Source organism: Marmota monax, unplaced genomic scaffold (genome assembly GCF_021218885.2).
Source record: "Marmota monax isolate L192 unplaced genomic scaffold, Marmota_monax_Labrador192_F-V1.1 WCK01_AAM20220418_F8-fsc00119, whole genome shotgun sequence".
Classification (NCBI taxonomy): domain Eukaryota; kingdom Metazoa; phylum Chordata; class Mammalia; order Rodentia; family Sciuridae; genus Marmota; species Marmota monax.
Window position 1 is genome coordinate 4,184,580 of NW_026694771.1, and position 14,152 is coordinate 4,198,731.

General features: G+C 33.1%; 1 protein-coding gene across 1 annotated transcript in view; it reads right to left on the reverse strand.

Annotated features, from left to right (window-relative positions):
- The window catches only part of Atp6v1a (ATPase H+ transporting V1 subunit A), a 56,427-nt gene extending 42,322 nt beyond the window's left edge, over positions 1-14,105 (reverse strand). The window contains exons 1-2 of the mRNA XM_046425164.2: positions 13,960-14,105; positions 7,420-7,483 (exon numbers count right to left, since the gene is read on the reverse strand). The gene's annotated coding sequence lies outside the window, so the exon portion shown is untranslated. The remainder of the gene's footprint in view (positions 1-7,419; positions 7,484-13,959) is intronic.
- Positions 14,106-14,152: the final 47 nt, after the last annotated feature.

Consider the following 14,152-nt stretch of genomic DNA (forward strand, 5'->3'; position numbering starts at 1 on the left):
TTAAAAACTATTTTCCCTCCCTCCCTTCCTTCCTTTCTTCCTTTCCTTTCCTTTCCTTTCCTTTCCTTTTTTTGTACCAGGGATTGAGCCCAGGGGTGCTTTACTATTGAGCTAGCAAAGAGATAAACCTTCTTTTTCCTTTTTCTTAAAAAAAAAAAAAAAAAGGGAGGGGGAATAGTGAAAAATTTCTGGTTAATAGAACTGTCATAAATTTGAAGCTGCCTAAAACAGTATTGAGTGAATCCTCTTTTTCTTATTTCTTAGATAAAACTTGGTAAACTGAAAAGTAAAAAGTTATAGTAAACCTAATATTAATATTCCATAAGGCTGGTCTGTAAATTTCTAGGAAATTTTCTTAATTTCCTTTATGAAGGAAAAAATGAGACCAAAGAAGGTTCCCAACACTATAAAGTAAGTAAAATACTATAAAAAAAGTAAGGAAAATAAGCATGCCACACATCTTTCTTTTAAAAGTTGTTTTAGAAGCAAATATGGGAACATCTTACCATTTGAATATTACTGGCTTTTATATTATGTCCACACAAGCCATTTTGTTCTTTACATAACTGTAATCAATAGTATAATACAACTTCATACATTAGTTCACTTCAGTTTCTTCATATGCTACATAGTCTTTATAAGTTATCATCTTAAACTGTATGCTATTTGATAAAATGGATTCCATAACTTATCCAGTAACAATATTTCTCACTGGGTATCTAGTGTGTCCCCCCTCCCCCACCTTTTTGTTTTGATTTTTTTACATTTTGCTAGAATATTTTTATTTGTTTTAACTTTAAAGCCAAAGTAAGGCAACAAACTAAGGATCAATACTATAGATATTTTATGCTGATTTATCACAAAAGCAATTTTTATAAACACACACATATACTCCTATCTAGTAGTAATACCATATTTCATCTAATCTAAGATAATAACAATTATACTAAACTCTTTTATTTGATATACTACTAAGGCCAAATGTTGAGGAGAAAAACCTTGACAAATTAAACTATGGCACTTTAAAACTATAGGATTGGTAATAATTTCAGAGCTATTAAAAATGTGTGTATCGGGGGAATGTCCTAGAAGAAATCAAAATTAGTATCAGAACTAAATTCAGTACAGTACATTTTTATACAGGGAAGGGAAAATTGGCCAACTTCAAGTGGAATAATCAGAACCTAAGAAATAAGAACAAAAACATGGAATACGCAATAAGGCCCTTAAATATAAAAATTGTACTTGTGGATTTTCTCAGGAGTGTGAACAAGGACTCAACAATTACTTGTGTTTACTTCAGCAATATAATAATAAAAAATTAGAAATAGCTTTAAAATCTGAAAATAACAAAATGAAATTATTAGCTTATTTGAAATCCTATAGACAGTTTACCCAAAAGTATATACTACTACTACTACTAATAATAATAATGAAATTTCTTATGTCAAACAGTGTGCAACTCCAAATTCATAGTGACAAGGGCTGTTATTAGCAGATTCTCTCTTGGAAAGATCCTCAACCTTCATAGCTTCTTAGTACTACAATAGTTGTATAGGTTTTAAATAGGCTTTTTCTTTTATTTTTTTTAACCAGCTAAATTGCTTATGAAGTGGCTAGCCATTTTTTTTAAATGCAAGTAATCATATATGAAAATTACCCTCTTTAAGAGTACTCTAAAAATTGTACAACTCATTTTTTAAAAACTATTGTTTAAAATACGCATAAATTTCTTTTGAAAAGTGTCTACATTCTCATCAGTTCTTTAATGAAAAAAATTTTGACTGCTTTGTGAAGAAAATATGAGTAGCCAAACAAGCCAAATATAAACAATGTAAGTATTTGAGACCAATGTACATACAAGGCGTATACAAGATTTAGCATCAATAATGGTTCCATAAAAATACTATTATATTTATATTATAAAATGATGTCTTTACAAAGAAAAGAAAGGTCACAAACAGTGCAAAGGCATATTAATAACTCAATGTTTAATTAAATTAAGTTCACCTCCAACTCACAAATTTAAGAAAATCTCTGCAATGAAAATATGAGCCAAAGCACAAGGAAAGAATAAAAGAGGAAAGAATGCTGCCTAATTTGGCAAAAAACAAAACAAAAACCCACTTCAGAACCTGGATGGAATTATGTAACTACAGTCAAATATTCACAGACATATTCAATTTAGAGGGCAAGAAATCTGCATTTCTTGCCCTCTAAATTGAATATGTCTGTGAAGGTAGGAGACCCTCAATGTTACACAATGTTATGTCTGTGAAGGTAGGAGACCCTCAATGTTACACAAAATTACATAGAAGAGGATGTGAGGGGAAAGGGGGGGGAAACAAGGGAGAGAATTGAACAACAGCAGATGAGGTAGAGAGGGATGATGGGAGGGGAGGGGAGGGTGGATAGTAGGGGATAGGAAAAGCAGCAGAATACAACAGTCACTAATACGCCATTATGTAAAAATGTGAGTGTGATTCTACAATTTGTATTTGGGGTAAAAATAAAAAAAAAAAAAGAAATTCCGGGGGGGGGGGGGAAGACATTTGTTAGTTGAAAAAATAAGTTACTAGCTAGGAGAAAATAGTTACAAAACATGAATCTGATAAAGAACACATAATCTGAATAAAGAACTCTCAAAACTCAATAAGAAAACAATCCAATTAAAATAGGCAAAATATTTGAACGTACATTTCATCAAAGAAGATATATTTACAACAAAGAACTACTTGAAATATGCTTATCATCATTAATCACTGGACACATCAAATGAAACCACAATGAAATGTCCTTCAACATGTATTAGAATGGCTAAAAGTTTAAGACTGATCCATGGATTAAATCTTTATTGATATGGATTTAAAGCAACTAGAACTCTAATATACTCCAGGTAGGAATGTAAAATGATAGAACCACTTTGGAAAACAGTTTAGCAGTTTCTTAAAATGTTTAATATACACCTACCATACAATTCAGCCATACTTCTCCCATGAGATAGGAAAGCTGATATCCAAACAAAACCTTTTATATGGATGTTCTCAGAAGCTTTATTCATAATGGTCAAACAATATAAATAGAAATCAAATATCCACGAACAGGTGAATAGATAAACAAATTGTGATATTCCATAAAATGGCACATTCAGCAATAAAAGGAAATAAATTAATAATATATGTAATAACTTCAGAGAATCTTAAAACAATTATGATGAGTAAAAGGCAAACAAAAAAAATAAATATTTATATTTATAAAAAATTCTAAATATGCAGGCTTACCTATAGTAATAAAAAACAGATCAGTAGTGGTTGCCTGGGGAAGTATGGAAGGAATGGATTTACAAAGAGGCATGTTTCTTAGGGCATGATAGTTATGATTCAATATGGACATATTGATTACAGTGATGGTTTCATTAGTGCATACATACATCAAAACTTATCTAATTGTAAATTTAAATGTACTCAATTTAAAGCTCAATAGAACTCAATTAAACCTCAATAGAACTCATTTTAAAAGCACAAAGTATTGAGCTGGGCATGGAGATACATGCCAGTAATCCCAGTGACAGGGGAGGCTGAGGCAGGAGGATTGCAAGTTCAAGACCAGCCTCAACAATTTAGTAAGACCTTTAGCAAATAAGATTCATCTCAAAATAAAAAAAGAAAATGGACTAGGGATGTGATTTAGTGGTAACGCATCTCTGGGCTTAATCCGTGGTATCAAAAAAGCACAACATATTGGCAGTACAATTCTTGTAATGGCATAATATGTACAGTGAATATATATTTACTTTTGTTTTTCTTGCCAACTAACAGAGTAGTTATAAAAGACTACATGGCCAATGAGAAATTGATTTTTAAAAAAATCCACCTTTTAGCTTCAGGGAACCAGATAAAAACTTAAATCAAATGGATTTTGGTCTATTTCTTAAAAATGAATGCATGTGACTCCTTGACAATGGCACTCTCTTGTTCAGTCCAGCTCAATGAATCCTGAGAACTTCCACAGTCTCTTAATAGCTCAGAAGCACAGTAGTCAGATATGCATCTGCAATACTATATGCTCAATATTTTCAGGATAAAGCATAATAGTTTACAAAAGCTTAGATGAGGCATGAGGCACAGAAGGGTTTCTCTTCTAAGACAAAGGCTAAGCTCTAATATTTTGGACATCAAAATTGATATGATTCAATGGCTCCTTTAGAAGGTAGAGATAGGTATTTCCTGTTGTTTCATGCTGCTCTAATTTGAGACAGAATTAATTTAAATGATAAATAATTATTATCTGAGGTCATACTTAAAACACACACAACTATGAACGATACTAAGTACTATAAATGCACATTCAAACACTTGCAGGTGTAGTATGCTGGGGATCTGAGCAGATTCTGTAATTCTAAACGTATCCTTTGTATCACACTAAAGAGTTCAATCACAGTGCTTCTTATATTCATAAGAAATATTTTTTTTCTTTCTTGAAAGAAAGGAAATAGAAGGTATTGAACAGAAGATATTTCACTTGAAATAATTTGTGGATTTTGTAATTCATCTGAATAAAGTTCCTCAATGTCTAATTTTGTATTACCTAAAATTGGAACTCATGGATTTTTGATAATTTATTTTTCACAGAAAAGGATAGTATTACTCCTACATTTGGCTCACTAGTATACTCAATGATCATATTAATTGAAAATTCCCTACTTATGTAAGTCTCTTACATAATTGTATTGGTACACAAAATCAGCAAATTTCACAATTAACAATTTCTAAAATATTTTACTCTTTCAATAATATACACAAACTTCAATTGATAGAATTTCAATGTATAAGTCACATAAGAAGCATTTCAAGTTATTTCTTCACTACTTATAGATTAATAAATCCAAATGTTATGTCTTTTTCTTATACTGACACTGTTACATTGATCCCATTTGACTGTACCCTATGCTATCATATGATAACAGATGGCACACAACTCAGGGAAGCTAGAAATGTTAAATTCAGCTACTCATTCTTTCAAAGACTCAAGTTAAACAGCAGATTTCAACAAATTACTGAGGACAAAGCTGAACTTCTGTGCAGCCCTAAAATGGAAATTAATCTGACAACACCTATCAAAATGCATCCTTTGATCCAGCCATTCCATTTCTAAGGATATTCTGTATGTGTACAGTATGTTCTATTAATAAAACACCCATTACATTACTGTTTCTTATACAAAAGATTAGAATGGACTTGGCATGGTGGTGCTTGGCCTGTAATCCCAGTGACCTTGGGAGGCTGAGACAGGAGAATTGCAAGTTCAAATCCAGTCTCAGCAACTCAGTGAGGGCCTAAGTGAGACCCTGTCTGTAAATAAAATTCAACCCCCAGTACCTCCCCCTGCAAAAAATTGGAATGTCCATTAATATGAAGACAAGCTTAACTTGTGATATAATAGGCTATAAGTTTAGTGTTATTAAGACAGCAATCTCCGGAAAGAGACTCCCAGAGTTCAAATCCTGATTTCTTCCACTTATGAACTGTGTTACACTGTTGGTCATTTAACCACATTTTGCCTAATTTTAATCATTTGTTAAATGAGGATAAAAAAATATTAACTAAATCTTAGAAGGTTGTTCAATGAGTAAATACAACTAAAGTATTAAGAAAAGTACCTGGATCAGGAATAAACTCTGAATAATAATCTCATTGTAATCACCATAATGATGATACATTAGTACAATTGAATACTTACCTATCATTAAAAAGCATGAGAAAGCTTTAACTGTATAAGTTTGGAAAGATCTCCAAGATAATATTAAGTGAAAAAAGGAAGGTCCAAAATAATATGAATAGGTACTACCACTTGTAACAAATATGTAACCGGGGGACAGGCTGAAGATTTGGGACAGTAAGAGAAAACAGAAATATATAAATATATAATTTATATCACATTTGAACATGGATTATCCAACTTAAATATTGTTGAATAATTCAATGAATGCTAAAACAATTGAGTCAAAAAACAAAACTCTCTCTCTCTATATATATATATATATATATATCCAATTAACTAGGCAAATTAATGGCAAATATTAACATTGCTCTTAAAAGTCAAGTTATTTAATCATTTTTCTTATACTATCATTCCTTTAATCATTATAACACTCAATGAAGAAAACTCTTTTTACCTTTATTTGAAAGGTGAGAAAAACGCAATACAGAAAGACATAAGTAATTTTTGCAAAGCCACTCTACTAAGAAGCACAAACCCCTGATTTTTTTTTAATACTTATTTTTTAGGTGTAGATGGACACTACACAATGCCTTTATTTTTTTTATGTGGTGCTGAGGATTGAACCCGGGTCCCGCCCGTGCTAGGCGAGCGCTCTATTGCTGAGCCACAATCCCAGCCCAGAAACCTCAGAATTTGAACCACACTCTCTGATGTCAGTACTAGAGTTCCTCCTATGTTGCCTCTTAACATACTCTGAAATTACTTTTTTCCCCCCATATAACCTAAGTGACTTCAAAACAAATTTGTAGAGTTCACAATAATGGACTATCATATAATGATTCTGTCATTAGAGTAAATCAGTTTACAGAGTCTATCCTTGTACAAAATGCTCTATATCACTAAGGCAGAAAGTATTTCTGGAACACTTAATACCACACCAAAAACAAAATGTCAATTTGTAACTTTATCTGGTAATACCTATTCCTATTATTTTCTAATACAGTATTCATGATACTTATTGGATATCCAAGAGTTATTACATACATAAAATTAAGGATAACTTATGGAGTTATTAGGATAATTTATTCACTTTTCTCTCAGACACCTAAGATAACAACAACAACAATAAATATTTTAGGTAAGAGTCATTTGGCCATTTCAAATGTATTTTTCCTTTTATTAATTTCTTCTTTGCTCTATCTGGCCTTCTATTTCTTTTCTAAAATGTTAAAAGGTTTTGTTTTTTTTTCCCCTAATTACTAAAACACTACATGTTCATTGTGAAAATAAAAACATGTAATAAAGAGCTGGGCATGGAGACGCTCGCCTATAACAAGTTCAAAGCTAGCCTCAGCAGATTATTGAGGCACTTAGCAACTCAGGGAGACCCTGTCTCTAAATAAAATATAAAACAGGGCTGGGAATGTGGCTCAGTGGTTAATCTCTAAATAAAATATAAAAAAGGGCTGGGGATGTGGCTCAGTAGTTAAGGATCCCTAGGTTCAACCCCTGGTACAAAAAACCAAAACATGTAATAAAGAAAAATACAAGGAAGAAAGCAAAAATAACCTGAAATGCCCATTTACCCACTGAGATAACCACTGAACAATTTGATGATCATCCTTTCCTGCAATACACTGCATATGTAGGCATGTGCAAACATGTATTTTTATATGCATGTGATGGCAGATACAGTACCTTTTCTTCCTCCCTTTCTTTCTCCTTCCTTTTCTGTTTATTTTCTTCTTCCAATGTCAACAACCTATATAAACATACACAAAAGTCATGGTGTGTTTTCACACAGTTTTATAAAAATAAAATCTCACTATACACATTTCTTTATACTTAGCCTTTATCACATAAGAAACATGATAGAAATCCCTCCAAGTCAATATAGATTCAACTGCTATCATTGAATGACTTCACAGCATTCCATAATGTGTCATAATTTACATAATTCCCCTATTAACAGGCATATCCCTGTTCCTAGGTTTTTGCCACTACCAACATTTTGGCAATCAACATTCATGTAAACACTTGTTTAATTATTGGTGCTTTTATGTGTAAGGAAAAGATTCCATGGAGGGAGGCTGACTAATGGAAAAATACGTATTTTCAGGACTAACAGACATTATCTGATCATTTACTAAAAATAAAAACCTGTAGTAATTCACATTTCCACTAGCATTTTGTGAGAAAAATTCTTCCTTGTACATCCTTATTAGCAGATTTATCACTTAATTTTTGCTAGTCAGAGATGTAGTATTTCATTGATAATATATTGATCACTAGTAAGGTTACTTTTCATGCTATAGATTTTTCTTCTCATTAACTTCTGGTCACATGCTTTATTTATGTTTGTATCAGGTGAACTTCTTAATTTATAAGAGTTCTTTAAAATGTTAACTCTTTTTATAAGTACTTTAAACTTTTGTCCTTATCACCACTGAAGAAGTCTTTATTTCTATATAGGCTCACATGTTTATTTTTCCTTTATAATTTTTACATTTTCTGCCTTAGCTTAGACTGCATTTGCAAAAAAATTCAGAAGATTAATATTTTAAGTATTTATCTCTTACATTTCAGTCTTCAATCAATCTGAAATAGGTTTTTGTATATGTTGCAAAGCATTGGCTCCATTATATTTTTCTCCAAATGGACCAATTGAATTAGTTATAATATACATGTGCCTATTTTCCCTACTGGAATTTGTTTTATCATGTAGCAAATCCCTATATATACTAGCATTAGCTTCTGCTTTTTAAAATTCTGCTGAACTTACATTTTTTAGCCTAATAATACATCTATACATATAAGATGAAAGAATTCAATGTTTTAATTTTCCATTTTCCATATCGAGCAAAAATTGTTTACAATGTTTATTGATTATAAAAAACCAAATAAATAGATGTAGAGTAATAAATTTTGAATCTTTCTTTAATGTTCTAGAGATCCTTATTTTTTTTGATGCATTTCCTGCCAAATTTTTTCATTCTGTATATATAGTCACTACTATACACATGCCCTTTCTTCAATTTTACAGGTATTTCCCAATCTCGCCTTCTCTATTTTGTTTTTGTTTGTCTATCAGCCGTGCGTGCACACGCGTTATGTGCTTGTGTGTGTGTTGCTGAGGATCAAACTCAGGGCCTCATCCATGTTAGGCATGCATTCTAATACTAAGCAACACCTCAACCCTTTTTATACGTTTTATTTTGAGAAAGGATCTTGCTATATAGCCTTGAACTCACAATCTTTCTACTTCAGCTTCCTATATACCTGGGATAAGGGGCATGTGCCATCATGCCTTGCCTCTATTTTGCCTTTAAATGAACATTTAAAAAAAAATTTAAGAAATAATCAGAATAAAACAAAGTCTGGCTGCTTTTCATTGCTTAAGTACATCTGGAACTCTTGTGTGTCATATCATTCACCATTCACCTTATTTTCAATAAAAAGATTCATCATCAAAACAACAATAAATTTCTACAGGTAGAATTAAGATTTAAAACTGAAAAATTTTGGTTAGTTATAATAACAATAAAAATAATGGTGACAAAAAATCACAGGCTGTAAGAATGAAAAAAAACCAGGATATAAAAATTCAAATCTGAAAATACATAAATTTTTAAAGAAGGCTATTCACAACTGTGAAATGTACTAGAACTAATTACACAGCAATGGACAGGAAGGGGTATCTCACATACATCATTACATAATTTTATTCATAGTAACAACTAATTTTAAGATAGTTTTAATAATTTCCAGTGAAAAGAAAGACCTGGTACTATAAAGATAAAAATCCATTTCAGCTGCATCTGTATAGACACAAACTTTATATATTTATATAATATGTACAATATTGTATAGTATATGTACATATATAACACTACTTAGAAAATACTTATATAACCCAAAGATTTTTTTCATTTCATAATATGAAAAAAACAGAATAGTTAAACTTTAAAATTCTCTACAGAAATTAAATGGAATACATTCTTATTAGTCACTATTTATAATAAACAATGAATATATGTATAAATTAAAAATGAATGTATGCATTTATTATATTTTAAGTTTAAGAACAGAGAACTGACGTTAAAGAAAATATTTAATCTTTTAATAAAATCTTTCCTTAGAATGAAGGAGCAATATTTTTTATGATTAAAATGACATATAAGCTCACAGAAGCTATACTTTAATTACTGTTTAACTTACTGATATTTACCATTGCAAAACTATTAATCCTGTGAGTATTAATTTAGGAAAGGAAAACTATTATCTAGTTCATGTATCCTCGGTTCCTTACATTTCTTTGTCAATTTCATGAAGATAAAAATAAGATATAAAATAACACCACTCTACAGCTTGTACAATATATTTCTATTATTCATTGTGGACAAAAAAATTAGAAATAGAAGAACTGCCTCCTTAAATTGATTCCACACATTAATTACCACATGCTTTGGAAAATCTTCGTGCAGAAAATACTAAATCACTATAATTGATAAAATACAGGACTTTTTTGCTGATATTTCTCAGCTCCTATTAATTATTTGTTAGAAGCTGGGTAAGATGGTGTGCACCTGTAGTCCTAGCTATTTGCGAGTCTGAGACAGGAAGATCATTTGAGCTCAGGAGTTCAAGGTAGCCTGGGCAACACAGTGAAGTGAGATCCTCATCTCATAAGAAAAAGAGAAAGAAAGAAAAGAAACGAAACTTTGCTAGACATATATTTTTTCTGCTTTAATTTTTCCTTAATAGCCTCATTTCATATGCTACTTTCTTCACCATATCTAACCTGGTGCTCAAAAATGGGTGTTAGTCAAGTTTTGTAGGATACAGTCTCTTTCAGGAATTCAGTTACATAAAATCAAAGTAGATGCCAGTAAAGTTAATAATAAAAAAAACTTTACAAGTGTGTACTAGACACTGTACACTCATCTAAATTTAACAGCACCTATGGGATAGAGTTAAACTTGAGGAAACAATCTTACTTAAGTAATGTGCCCAAGGTCATTCAGCTATTAAGAGTTGGGGTGAGACTCTAAACCCAGGCTTCAGTTTGGGAAATCGAAATGTAAAGACAGTGGTACTGAGGGTTGAACCCAGTGCTTCACACATGCAGGCACCCTACCACTGAGCTACAGCCCTAGCCTCACCACTTTAGTTTTTTTTGTGTGTGTGTGGTGCTCGGGATTGAATCTAGGGCCCTATGCATGCAAGGCAAGCACTCTGCCAACTGAGCTATATCCCCAGCCCAACCACCATTTAGTTTTAAAAATACTTTCTAATAGATTATCTAGAATCATCTCATTCTAACTCACAGCTTTATATACCCTCGATATCAAACCCGAAACCAGCACTCCCAACAAAGGCATGTAGCATAGAACTAAGCTGGCACAGCTGAATGAAGATCCTCTGTTTTAGTCTACTGCAACTTCACTTGTAGATAATAGAGTTAATTTTTCATTTAAAATAACTTACTCCTACCACTTCCCTACCATATCTGGATGATAGCCGTATCTATTATTAAATATACATACTGTGAACCTAATGAAGTCTATATGAAGTTTGTTTCTATTCTATTGATCATGACTTGGAAAACTATTATTACTGACTTATATTTAAAAGCTAATACCTTATATTTAAAAATATAAAACTTATATCTAAAAGTGTATGAACTTAGAAGGAGTTATGATCTCCAAAAGTTAAAATAGTTTAATCTCCTTGTCTAATTGTTCAGCATTCACTCAATCAACAATTTAATGAGTACCTCTCAGGTACTTCTGCATTCTTGTGCAGAAGAAACAACAATAAAGACATAGTCCTTGAACTCCTAGGAGCTTTATGATTTAAGGAGGAACAGTCCAACTAACAGCAATATGCCAGAAATAAAAACAGAAAAAGATTGTGTAGTAGTCCACAGGACTGCAAGATTACCTCTGCTTATAGGGGAAGGAAACATTCTTAGTGGTTATAACAATCTATGAAGGCAGTAAAAATGAGAATGACCTCATAGTAAGAAAATAAGAGATATCAGGGGCCCTAACACAAAAATCTTTATGTATTGTTTTATAGTGGATTATAACACACTTTCTCAATAAATGTTAAAATTTCTACATGTAACACTCACAAATTGATAGTTAGTCTGTAAAATGCCTTCCAAACTTCAAATCATGTGTGTGTGTGTGTACCTATACAACAATTTAGTCACCAATTCCTGCTGCTAATTTTCCAGATTTCATCAGTTGTGTGAGTTCTTTCTTTCATAAGTTCCCTAAAATTGGAAGAACTGTGAAATAAAACTGCAGACTCATTCAACCTCTTTCATATTGGTATTTTCCTCTCTTGTACTGAACTTGCTTTTTAATTGGTTTTTTTCTTGCCTATTCTGGTGTACCTGGACAGAACAGGTTTTGATTTCCAGAGCACTTAAAGAATTCTCCTTATTGGTGTGATGTCATCTGGGCAAGGAAGCAACACTATTTTTTTCTCTCCTCTAAAGATCAGGGAACCTCACTCTGGACAAATGAAATGAACAAAAATATATTCACATCTGTAATAGTCATGGCTATATAAATATATCAATGGTTAGTGTATTGTCCAGAATAGGTCATAAGTACAATGTGCGAAAATTCAAAATCCACAAAAAAGACAACAGTGATCTTTATTACTTGGGTAAATATCAAGAATCATTAAGGTTGTGTTTTCTAGTAAGAAACATCAATAGGCCAGTTTTTCCATTTTGCCATCATTTAATAAGGTTTAACTTTGAGCTTTCCTTAACAAAACAAGTTCAATTTGGAAGATACAGAAAAACAAAAATAAGTCAGCACATTCACAACTCAAAAGATAATGATTCCATCTTCCTCATTTTTCAAGACTTTTAAAGAGATTCTTCAATTACACTGGTTAGAAAACTACAAGGTTTAACTCAGAATGTGATTTTTCATATTAGGTGTAATTCAAACTTCAAAAATCATATTTGTAATTTTTGGTAGGGACTTTCAATTTAAAAGAAACAAGAACTTTCTGAGTTTGCGATACAAATAAAAAAGTTTAACCCCAAACTGGAACACATTCTTTCCTAAAGTACATTATTTAGGGTAAAAACATTGGCTGTTGCATTATATATTAAATGGAGAAGCACTGGGTAGTCAAAAATCTAGGCAAAACAATTTCTGTATTTTCACAAAATACTATTCACCACTGGGAAAAACTAAGGAGAAACACAAGCTTTATTTAATTCAAATTTACCACAAAGTTGGTCAAGGTATTGATTGGGAGTGTCAATTAAGTAGATTTTAAGGAGGAAAGGCAAAAAGAATGACAAAGGCAGAAAACAGCCAGCAGTATCTTTACTTAATCATCTTGTCTTTTAAGTTATGGTCAAATAAATTTGGTTTAATTATACGCCCAGCCCAATCAGTTTCCAAAGAATTACTTCCCTTTCAGGAAAACCTAGTCACTTTCCCATAAGCTAGCCTGGGCCTACTGCAGACCAACACACAGCAACACCATCTTTCAAAGACTCTCCATTCAATCGAGAATGTCGCATTACCAACACCCTTGTTTTGAAGACAGCATATCTTTATTCCTTCAACTATCCACCCTCTCGAAGAAGAAAAAGTTGTAAGTTCTGCTTTTACCCTTCCATTCCCACCCAAAGGAGATGGACATCCACAGAACCTCTCCTGCAAGGATGTCAGATAAAACCCTTAGAATTACTGAGAAAACACATTCGAAAGGAAGCTTTTCAGTGACTGCAGTGAGGGCCATATCAGTGACATTCCCTCCCAAGCCTGTTTCACCGCAGACGTCTCTGCCTCCAGGGTTTTTCCTGTCTTCCTGCTCACCCGGGTGAGGGCGTTTGCCAAAGAATAGGCTTTGGGGAATGGGGAGTGGGGGCTGGCGGCTATTGCAGACCCTGAGGAAAGATTGAAGCAATCCTACTACCTGTAGCACCAAAGATTCCAAATAGGGAACCATAATGGCCGCACTCACTCTCAACCCCGGAAAAGGTGGACACCTCAAATCACAGGTAGCGGGACAATCACATTGAGGGGTGGGGGGTGGGGGGGGTCAAGAGATGTGGAGAAATAAGCTCCTTGCCAGTGCACGGTGACAGCGGGGAGGAAACCCCAAGCAGTGGAGGCCACTCTTTACAGTCTCCCTTGTCTTCTCCTACTCCCTTCTACAATCCCCACCAGTCGCCAGTTACCGGTCGCAGCTCACCTGCTGGGGCGCGAGGTGCAGAAACTGTACCGACCACAGATCCAGAGACTCTGTCACTGCGGGAGGGGTTGTCTTCAGCTGCAAGGGGGCGGGGCGGGTCTAGTCAGTCACGTGACCTCGAGCTCCGCCCTGCATCCTCCCCATCCTAGAGCGCTGCATCCCACGAGCTGGGATCTGCAGATCTCTTGAACAT